Source organism: Falco naumanni, chromosome 2, assembly GCF_017639655.2.
Source record: "Falco naumanni isolate bFalNau1 chromosome 2, bFalNau1.pat, whole genome shotgun sequence".
NCBI lineage: Eukaryota > Metazoa > Chordata > Aves > Falconiformes > Falconidae > Falco > Falco naumanni.
The window spans coordinates 4,326,848-4,338,872 of record NC_054055.1 but is presented as its reverse complement, the minus strand read 5'-3'; positions in this window follow the sequence as shown (position 1 = coordinate 4,338,872).

Sequence of the window (12,025 nt, the reverse complement as noted above, 5' to 3'; positions counted from 1 at the left end):
CAAGTACCGGGTCTGTTGACTGTGTAGATCCAAAAAGCTTCTAGAGATAGAGGAGAGAGGAGGCACCCTCCCTCCATCTCAGTAGGATGGGATGGGATGGGATATTCAGGAGATGAAGGCTGGTGGGAGGAACCGAGCTTGGGATGTGCCCTGGACTGTCACAGGATCCTACTCTGGGTGCTTCAGGGGGGCTAACTGTAGGTGAGATGAACCCCTGCCACCCTTACCTCCTGCCACAGGTCCTTCATCTGGAAGGATAAGGGATAAAAAGAGATGAGGCAGATCAACCCTGCCAATGCTCACAGAGGTGCAAATTTTGCCATCTAAAAACAGTGGGGACTGGATCCATGTTCCAGAGAACTTACTTGATCCCACCTCTGATACTGAATGCCTTGTGGGATCAGCACTTGCTCTTACTTTTATTGTCCCAGAAGAGGATCTGAGATGATTTGCTTTGGCCAAGGTCACCCTTAAAGGGAGTGTCAGGGTGGGATGCTGAGCCTGGGTCTTTGAAATACCAGGCTGGCCCTCACACCATCTTAGGTGCAGGAGAGCAGTGGGGAGATGGAAGCAATCCTCTTCTTGTTAGTGATGTTCTGTCCAGACTACAGACAAGCTTAGTGAGGTACAGTGCCTGCCAAGTTTTCTTTCCAGTGACTGCCGTTTCAGGCAGCTCCTAGCTACGCTTTTTAAATATAAAAGTTTTAAAGAAGCTTATGGCAAATGCCTCCTATGAAATAGGCTTTTTATAGCTGAGACTGGAACAAAATGCTCCAAAGGTGACAGGAGAAACAGTTCAAACAGGACCAGACCAGGGTATAGTTTAAGGACCAGACCTGACTGTACATATCTCCAGGGTACAGCTCCATAGGCAGCAATGCAACTTCTCTGCTTTGGATCAGCTGGGATTATGGACCTCTGCAGGTGGCCACAGCCAGCTTCTCCCAGCTAAGAGCTCCCTAGAGGTATTCTTTTAAACATCAACAGGGGCTAAAATGGACCACAAAGGAGTAACTTAATTTCTGCCTGTGTCTGTGTGGTGTGTAAGTCAAAGCTGAGTGTATGAGCATTCCTCATGTTCTCTTAGAGTGACCCTCTGTCTTTGGAAACCATGGAATTATACACTAAAGCCCACCAGTTTTAGAACAAAACAGAACTCAATGGATTATTTGTGGCAGATGATGTTTCAAAATATTGCACTGAATAGAGCTGCCCAAAGTGAATGTTGAATCGTTACATATGGTTGTCATTTTGGATGATTTGGGGACTCTTAGATGCACAGGGCTGGCAGGGACAGTCCCTTTTGCAAGCGCAAGGAATGCCCAAAAGTATCACAAGAAACTTGTTATACAAAGTCCAGCTAGACAAAACCAACAAGGGAAGTAGGACAACTGGAGGACAGAGTTTTAACCAAAATTGGTGAAAAAAACAACAGGTAAGAAACAGTTTCAATCCTTGTTTCACTGAAGTCAAACCAGATTTTGCAGCTATCTGCTGTATGACGAGGGCTTCATCTGTGTTTCTGGCCTTGGGCATATCTTGCCTGTCTGAAGCAAGAAAATAGTTTTCAGAAGACTGCTTTTAGGTGCAGCATTGCTAAATTATGTGGATTTAGTTGAATGAGATGGGTAGGACCAAACTGGAGAGATAAAAATGCCGCTGATATAGTGTACATCACGTTTCAGAGGTCAAAGCTTCCACTTTGCACCTTGTGAAAATCAAAGCATCTCAAATGAGTGTGCAAAATTGTAACTCGTGGTTTTGCAACCATTTGCTTCTTTGCTTTCCTGGTAGAGTATACACAGTCCTACAGAGGAGGATTTTCTAAGCACAATGTTTATTAATGAAGCCTGTCCCAGCTGTGCAGTCCTCATGCAGAGTAACAGCAGGAGTTTCTTCAGGTCTCCTCACCATGTAGGGTTTTGGTGTTTGTGAAAATGAGACATCCTGAAGGGAAACTTTAATCTGAATTTCTCAACAGGTGAGCCCCAAATGTGTTTTACATTCCATTACTACCAAACACACACAGCCAGACCTGATGGATTTGATACCCTTTCTGGTCCATCAATCTGACAGATTGGAGAGGAAAGGGATTCCTTTTCAATGCCATGCGAGCTTTCAGTGTCTTGCAGATGATCACTTTCCTGGTGCACCCCATACTCCGACTGAATAACGAAATAATGTTTAGATATAAAGACTGTGATTGACAGTCAGGCAGACAGATGCATTTTCTAGTAACAAAAGCCAGACAGATAGTTCAACTATGTTTCTACACCAACCTCCAAAAAACTGCACTTGGTGTAAGGAAACTCAGAGAAGGAATCTGTCGAATCTCCTCAATCTTAAAACATTAGCAAGAAATTACTCCCAGCCCATACACTTTTCCTCTGCTTTTGTATCATAACCCTCTTCTCTTACCCTCCAGCAAATCTGCCCTACCAGATGACAGAGTTCAAGCATAAACAAGGAGTTTCAATTATCAGACCTGGACCCTTCCTTTCCCATTGCAGTCTTCCCCTATTGACCATTTCCCACAATTAGGGGTCCCTCCATTCCCAAAACTGCTTTAAGTATAAGCATGCTATCGTGTTACCTTCCCCTGGGCAGATGCTATCTTCGTCCCCTTTTCCATGTGGGTTTCTTTGTTTGTTTTTCCTTTTCTTTTTTTTGAAGAGGAAAATTAAAAATACAAATAGGTAACGGTAATAAATCTCTTTCCACATTTTACATTCTACCATGCTCCCTTTAATGTCCCGGTTTATGTTATGCATTGTTTAGCACTGTTTCACAGCAACACTTTTTAGAGGAAGATTGGACAAATACTTAATGTTTTTGAAGAATTACAAGACTAAACGTTGAGAGAGGTTTCTCCAGCTTATCTTAGCCTATGGCTTAAAGCTACAGAATGCATAGGTAATGTAGGGCCCATAGCTGGCCTAGAGGATGAGAAAAGGCAGATATAAGGTCTAGCAGTGGGCTGGACCAGAGATCTCACCCCCTGATGCAAAGACTTGACTATTTTCAAACTCTTATGTATGTCTTGCAGTGAACTGGGGCTGACCTTTGTTTTTAGAACAGGAAACTCTCCAGAATCTATTTCTTCTGGGGGTATGTGATATTTTGCATATATTTCTGTATCTGCTGCTAGCTCATGGCCCGTGTTCCTTCTGTGTCCCTCCGGTCAAGTCTCAGCAGATCTGTAATCTCTTACATCTGCATCTGTAGCTCGTATGTGCAACGGGCAAATATACTTGTGGCTTCAAAGAACTGCTTCCTCTTACACGTCCTTTACTTCTCAGTATATGGAGCTCTCTTCCACATATTTTGTTCCAAAAAAATAGTCTGGTCCTGTAAAAGACCCCCAAAAGGTGTTCTACAAGATGCCCAGCTTGCGAGAAAGGTAAGTTCTGCTCTTTGGCTGTCTTCCTTCTCATGTATTATTTTCCACTCCTCTTGGTTCTTTCATGCTGTGCAAGTATTTGGACTTTGGTGCTTGAATCGGAGCGTCATGCTGGTCTTCAATGAAAGCATTTCTCCCTTAGAGAATGACTCACCAGGCACTGTCTTTGCTTCCTTCAGTACAATCATAGCAAATAAAACTGATGGTTCAGCTTTGCTGTTTGGTCATGGTCAGAGGGCGACATGCTGGGACAGGATTTCTCTTCCTGGGTAAGTCATGCAAAGTTACTGCAAGTCAAACAAGGTGCCTGTTGGCCTGTTGAAATGCTTCTTTGCTTTATTGCATTTCATCTGACAGTTCATCTTCCTCCCCTCAGTCTGAACACTTGTCTGCAACGATGAGGTAGTTCGTGTGGTTTGTAATGAAAAGGTCCTTTCCTAGTTTGTTCCAAAATCTGCTGGGGATTCTGTATATTTTCATTGTCTCTGTTTGTTGCTTGGCCAGCATTTCCTTGCCTGTGTAACATCTGCTCACCAGATCTCAGATATCCTTGATCACATTTGGCCGGTATGAGGCACCTCTAGCTTTCTGGTGTGTTCTTGAGAGTGCATCTGTTCCCAACAATCTGGGTGCTGTGTTTCAGCTACATTTCTGTCTGAGACATCTATCCCATGCGACTAGCTCATCTCTGTACTTCCACCTAGTAGCACCACTCTGTTTTCTTTCCCATGGCTATTTGTGGATCCTGTTGTTATCTGGGAAACTTCATGTCTGCTCTGCACTTTCACATAGGTGGGAATTCACTTTTCCTATGCTCACAGCTCTTGGTAGAGTTCTTGTGGGAGCATGGGGTTGACAATTTAGAAGTCTGGACAACTAGGGATGGCTGTGAAGAATTGCTCTCCTCTTTACCCAAGAATTCACTAAAGCAGCCTTGCCTCCTGCCTCCTTCCCTCCTGAGCTCCATTATCTTCCTGCCTTTGACTTCTACCCTATCATTCCATTTAGGACTTCCACCTCTTCCAGTCACTTAGTGCCCACCTCCACCTCCTCTGCTTCACCTCCACTCCTCCTCTAGCCTCCTAATGTGTAGATATTTACATCTGTAGATTTTAGACCTCATTGTACCCAGCTTCAGATAGCCACCTGAGGTCAGGAGCATCCCTGACCAGCTGCAACCAATGTAGACAATTTCAGAGGGCATTTCAGCCCACTTCTAGAAGAGCCTCTTTCTTTCCACTAACCCTAAAGGGAAGTCTCCAGGGCATGCACTCCTGTGTGCTTTGCTTCAGTGCTTAACATCACCCAGAACAAATCCAGTCTATATGCTGCAGTGCATGTCAGATAGCCCAGACCTTGAGTCAGTGCTCAGGGTAACTTCTGTCCAGTGTCTCTGGGGCACTGTCCCCAGCTTCTTCTATCTGTATTTTGGAAACCCCCTTCTTTCCAAATTTTACATGCTGGGGAGCAATAACAAAATGTTCACAGGCCAGAGGAAAACCTGAAAGTTGGTAAGTCTGCTAACCCTTTTCATTTAGGCTCCCACATCTTTCATTGCTATTACAAATTCTGTGTAATTTGGCAGTAGTCTGACCTATTGTTTATCCAGATTTTTGACCTCTGTCACAAATCGTTCATACATGACATTTTCTGTGGGCTGACAGTAATTTTGGAGTAGAATTCACATTTATTTGTGTCGTCTGGTGAGTTGTGGATGCATCCAGATGAGGGTTGAGCATGTGACAGCCACTGCCTACTACAGCGAGTAGTGCAGCAGCTTGTATAAAGCTTTATTTTTAAACCATTGCAATGCCAGGGCAAAAAGCATCAAGCTTCTAAGCAGGGTTTGGTGGGGGTCAGGGTTGTAATTCAGTGCCAGGGATGCGATTTCTCTCTGACTTTTGTTCCTTTTTCCAGTAGTCTCCACTTTGGATTTCCTAGATTTGCTCTTTGGACCATGGTCTAATGTAAGTAAAAAAACAGCAACCCCAAACACGGATACAGTCCTATTTTATTCCTTGTGCCTCAAACACAGACCCAGCTCATGAAACACTCCCCCCAAGCAGAGCTGTCTGCATACCCAGATGTTGTCGGAGCATCAGTGTGCTGCAATGGCCCCACAGGGGAAAACACATGCCATAACCTTCCAGAAGTGAATTTTCCTTGTCTGGCCTTCCTGCATCCTGACATCAATTCTCCCCTACACACAGCAGGGATTGCAGTGGTTCCTGAGTGCTGGGAGTGTGTTGGAGAGGTTGGAAATACCCTGCCAGAGATTTCCCAGGGAACAGACCTGGGTTCTGCTTGGAAAGCCAATGTATAGATTTGCGTGTAGCTCTTTGGAGGTGATGAAAGAAAGCAATTGCACCCCTCTGTCTAGCTCTCTACCAAAAAGGAGAGGTCATGAGATTGAGTGGGTTGCTGAACTGGACTCCAGAGACCTCAGTTTACTGCTTGATCTAAGGCAGAAACAAAAGATGAGAGCACAGAAATCTCTTCCTCCTTTTTTAATCCCCTCTACGCCCCCTCCCCCCGCACCCCCCCCCCCCGCACCCCCCCACCCCCGATCTTTTCCATTTAGAGATTATCTCTCACTATGTGTATGCGAAGTGCACAAGGGGCCCATGCTCTCCACTTCCAACCAAACACTGCTTAAGTACAAAGGAAATAAGAGGAACCATTACCTGCTGCCTGGGGCTGCGTTTGCGTGCCTCATCACCTTCAAAGGTCTGATCGACAGCTTGCATTGGGGTTGAATCTCTTTCTCCTTCTTTGCAATGCTTCTCTTTATGGGATCATACTTTATTGCTTTCTTTCCAAGTGTTTCATTACAAAACCTATTAATGAACCACTAGGGGTAGCCAAATGTGTTTGGTTGCATGCAGGACCTTGAGAAGGATTACGGAGCAAATGCACTGCAAACAGCCTCAGCTTGCTTGCAAACAAGGCAGCCTCCTGCCCCAACAGATGAGCCCTCAGACAGAGACCTCCCTGAAGTTTCCCCTTCCCTTGGGGAAACCTGGAAGGACATGAAATGCTTCAGAGCGGAGAACTTGGTGCAGTCACCTGACCCCATACAGGCTCAGCACACATCCAGCAAGATAAACAAATGATGCTTGCCACATGGCTGTCACACATCTCAGCACTAAAGCCACCAGTCTCCCACTGGGGCTATGAAACATGCACTGGAGAATACAGGGAACAAGAAACCTCTCCCCTAGGCTAAAGTGAAAATGCTGGGAGAATGAACTGCAGAAAGGACTGATGTAGCCATCTCTCATGAAAGCTTGCCCTCTTGTGAGATGCTAACTTAGGAGGAAGAGACAAAATTTTATCTAGGTCTTCATCTCCCATCTTCACCTTGCTTCAGGCTCTCCTCCCACTGCTGTGTACGTACAGTCATTAACTTCTGTTAACAACAGTGTGCAGTAAGGAAACAGCACTACTATAACATTGATGGAGAAAGTACATGAACTTAATGATTTCCCAAGGTCACAAAGGGGGCCTGTCCTTCGGGCAAAAGCTGTACCAAAGTCCTCCTCCATCCCGCTTCAGTGCCCCTGTGGGCTTCTTCTTCCCACGTTTCACTGCATGGACAAAACCTGAGAGAGTTAAATAAAGCAAGCATGACCCTGTTCTGCTGGAAAATCAGATGAAAGGCAAGTGTCTACGATGATTTGGATCTCAGTGGACTTGCATTTGCTTGCTATTAAGCTGGAGCTAGCTTGCAAGATATCTTCAGAATGCCTCAGCTGGGGTTGTAGGTTTTGCACAGGGGATGTGCTGAGCTAATTCAACATGAGTTTGGCTAATGCAGTCTGGGATCGGAAGCTTTTATGTGATTACATGGGTAAAACACAATCTCCTGCTAGAAACTGAGAGCTAAACATTGCCCCAGATACAGCTGTGCTGCCGTTTCCCTGCTGTTTCAGCTAGATCTGCAGGAACCCATGCTTGTAGATTGGTAGGATGAGAAATTAGTCTGCTCATTTTGTTGGGATCTCAAAAGTTATGAGGGAACAAGTCCTCAGTACAGGAAAGACATGGACCTGTCGGAGCGGGCCCGTCGGAGGCCACGGAGCTGGTCAGAGGGCTGGAGCCCCTCTGCTGTGGGGACAGGCTGGGAGAGCTGGGGCTGTGCAGCCTGGGGAGGAGAAGGCTCCGGGGAGAACTTAGAGCAGCTCCCAGTGCCTGGAGGGGCTGACAGGAAAGCTGGGGAGGGGCTTTTTGCAAAGTCATGTAGTGATAGGACAAGGGGTAATATTTTTAAACTAAAAGTGGTTAGATCTAGACTAGCTATAAAGAAGAAATGTTTTATGTTGAGAGTGGTGATACACGGCACAGGATGCCCAGAGAGGTGGTAGATGCCTCATCCCTGGGTACATTCAAGGTCAGGTTGGGCAGGACTCTTACATAGTTGAAGATGTCCCTGCCCATGGCAGGGGAGTTGGACTAGATACCTTTTAAGTTCCCTTCCAACCCCAAACCATTCCATGATTCCATGATTCTAAGTCCTGCACCAGAAAATATTCAACCAAGGCTCTTGAACGAAGTATCTACCAAAACTATGCAGCCCCCTATAAGAACCAGCTTCCAAAACAGCAGTTTGATGGTCTGATAATGCTGTCTCTAGTTACTTAAGATATTTTGAAAATTGAAGGCCAGGGCTTTTTCAGATGCAATCAGACTTTGAGAAGTAATATTTAAAATAATTGTTAGAAGACCCAAGGGAGCAAACTGGCACAACTTCCCTTCAGAAGCGATCCCAGGTCTAGTAGAGTTCTTGGTGTATGTTTTTGAAAAAGGGGAGGGTTATGATTGATAATGACAGAGTAGAATTTAATTAAACTTGGATTAAGTTAATCATTGACACTCTTAAGGAAATGATACAGTCATGTTAAGAGAGTGATAGCTCTGTTAAGGAATGGACCCATGTAAGAAACAGAAAACTAGAATTAGGAAAGGAAGATCAATTTTTGACCCGCTGGTGAAGTTCCTTAGGGCTGATATTGAGTGATAAATGATCTGGAAAAGAATGAAGTGGCAAGCAATACATGGTAGGTGATCGTCAAATACTTCTGGGGCTCCCATAGAGGAGAATGGGAACTCTACAAGAAACTTCCAGAGGTCTTTCTAGAGTCAGTGTATTAATACAACCTGGATATAGCCTAAAATTAAATAAATTTGCTTTCTTTAAAAGCAAATTTATCCATTTCCAGATTCTGTAAGTGCCTGAAGAACTATCTGTCCTACTCACTTAAAAACAAGACTTTGACACTGAAAACGTGAGATTCTGCAATACAATACATGTCATAAACGTTTCATTTAAGCTTTTGGATTTGAGCCATTATGGTTGGTGTTCTGAATTTTTTTCTTAGCAGCCATGAAGACAATAAGCTTTGGAAAAATATGACTTGATGCTATCAGAATTACATATCTCTGGGAAAGAAGCAGCAGCTTCTGTGGAAGTCACTGCTGACCATGGCCATGGTTGTTTCACTGCGTTGCTTTAGAGGCACAGCACAAGGTGCATTGAACAACTTAATGTGAGACCATGAACAGAACACATACTTTGCACTTGGACGTGTATATTTCCTGCAGAAACACATGCTGCTGATCAGCCCAGCAACAGAACAACCCCCCTTGATTTAGGTGACTGATGGTAACAAGAGTAGTACAGCTTGCCTTCCTGAATCCTTGTCACTTACCTCTTGACACGACACCTTTGTCTGTTCTCAGCCCCTGGATATGTGAGATGTGGTTTGCATCCAGGTCTAAATCTAAACTGCTCCAAAGTGTGTGAGAGTTCAGATTTCAGTCTGTGCCTGTCTCAAATGTGAACCCTTTTTAATAAAGCAGAAATCTGCAGATGCACCCTAACAGCTGAAAACCATCAGTAAGGGTAGCGCCATTTCAGCTCTTTCAGAGGAACCTCTGCACCCCCCTGTACTTTCCACCTCCCCAGTCTCCATCTTGCCATTTCTTATCCTGTGTAACTAGATCATTGCTTTGTTATCTTGCTCGTGCCCTTCACCTGACACAGCCCATTCCCCTTTCCAATAAAGGTGGAAGTGCAGAGTATGTGCTGTGTGCACTAACTCTGTTTCCAACCCATCCCATGCTGGGGGCCCCATGCAAACCACGCTATCAATCTGGCGGTCTCTGATGATGGAGCCCACATGGGAACCTTAGATAATGGATTACAGTGGAGGACACGTATTTTTAAATGTGTTTAAGATGTCTGGCAGTTTCTTAAGAAGCACAAGAGGCCGGGGGGGGGGGGGGGGGGGGGGGGGGCGGGGGGGGAGGAGAACAAAAGCAATTTAAGGGGCAAGAAACGTACCCCCAAATCAGTGAGAGCTTTTTGGAAAGGGAACAAGAAAAGCCCTTTGTCATGCTGCACTGCTTCACCCATACCAGCACAGGAGGTAAATGGTGAAAGCATCCTTAAAGCAGAACTCCCATAGCTGAGGGCAAGGGGGCAAACAGGTAATATGGTAAACATTGCACGTGGTTTAAATTATCATTGGTAATAAAACTATTCATCATCAGCCTCCATGCTGAAGGCTGAGATAGCTATTGCTCCTGAGGACTGAGTGACTGAAAGAATGAATCATTTGCTGCTCGCTTGCTCTCTTATTTTTGTTGACCTCCATGGCCCTGGCTCAATGACAGAATGACAGGTCAGCTTCTCTGAGCTCAGTATCCAAAAATTATAGCCTAGGATTCAAAGGTAATCGTCATCACTGGTGTGTCTTTCTGCTCACTGAGACATGGCCTCCTCTGGCATGAGGACTGAAATATCTCTCCGCCTCAAAGACTCAGCACTTGAGCTGAGAGGGATGGAGATGTCCTATGAGTGATCCTCCCAAGGGATGGTGGTGATGGCAAGCCCCAATCAGACCCCAGAAGGTTGGTATATTGTTGATGTTTCTTCAGTTGACCCTATTAAAATTCTGCTTTTTATGTGTCTTTGTGTATCATGTGCAACATCAGGGCTGTAGTGCCTAGGAACAATACAAGCTTCTTTCCTGCTTACCTTTGGAGATGGACACAGACATCTTCTGCACATCCCTGCATGGTCTCCCAGAAGCCCAGAAAACAGGGCAGAGTCTGTGCTGTCCTTTGCTTAAGTTCATAACTCAACAACCATCCATTTAAACCAGCACCATCAGAAGCAGATAGGAAGAGTCTTCCACACTGACTCCCAGAACAGTGGATATTGGCATCCCTCCCCAGTGGTGTCTAGCTCCTTGCCTCCCTGACATTCCTTCCATCGCTTGATTTCCAAGGAAAAACTCCCCACCCATAAATCTGCAGATTCACTCTCCTTTCCAGCTTGGCAAACCCATGTCTCTGTCCATGTAGCTCCACTCAAAGCAAAATCCCTCTTATGCAACATGCAGCACACACACGGCTCTCCCCGGCCACCAACCCAAAGTTGGGTCGGGAGGGTTGCTGTAACCTTGATGTATGTGCTCTGTCGAGGCTGAGGTGGGGGAATAAGATACTTCCCCTACCTGGCCTGGGTGGTTGTAGAAACCGTTGCAGGTTTCTTGCTTCATGCTGTGCTTTCTTTTGGTGTTCCTGAGCTGTTTGAATAAAAACAATAGCAGGCCGCTCTTCCAGACACGTTCTTTCTGCAGCCAGCAATGCTTTTTGGTGTCCCCTTACCTCCTTGTCCACAGAAGAGGGACATATCCTGAGCCATGTCACAGGAAGAAAGGTGAAAGATGTGGTATTTGGTTGCACCATGTGAGGCTTTGTGTGTTGTATAGCAGAAATATTGGGGAAAACCAGCTAAAAAGAGGTGCAGTTCTACAGGTATCAGTGTCTTTAAGCCATTTTTACACACTGAGTTTTGTATTACAGGATATTTTATTGCAGATGAGGACACCATACAGCAGAACTGCTTTTCATACAACTTTTTTTTTTTTTTTTTAATAGCTTCATTTAGTTATTTCTCTACATCGGTTTTACATCACTGCATCTTTGCCAGATCTGAACATGGTTAAGCCAGCAATGAACACAAACTCTCAACTGCTCAGAGAGTCACAGCCCTTTTAGCCCTTTTGAGGTCAAAATTGTCCGTTTCCCCAGGCTGAGAATGTGGCCTAAGGCCATTACAGGGGTGTGACCCTGGGATGAGGTAGGTTGGAAAAAGGCTTGTCTTCCAGGGGATTACTCTGATGCACAGCTCAGGTAGAGTAGCAGCGGGCTCAGACCCACAGCACCACCTGGATTTCTGCAGGACTATGGTCACTTTGAATCTGGAAGGGGATGTGCATAGATAGCCAACACCAGGAGCACCATGCTGTGAAGTGCAAGGTGACCTTGCAACGCTGTGTATTAATAGAGTCAAGCTCTGGCTTCATGTGGATGCAAGAGCACATGGACCACATCATGTTGCTGGAGAAAGAGGAGGACAGCAGGAGAGCAGCACCAAACTGCTCTACCCATACCTGCATGGAAATCTCTTCTGTGCTTATCGCTTCAGCACTTGAGCAGACAGGGAAATTAAAGAGAAGATGATGGCCATAAAGACACCCATATGTACAGCGTGGTGGCTGGTCTTTGCCCAGCTCATTAGCTCCACCATAAAACCCCTCGCTGTTCTGCCAGAGC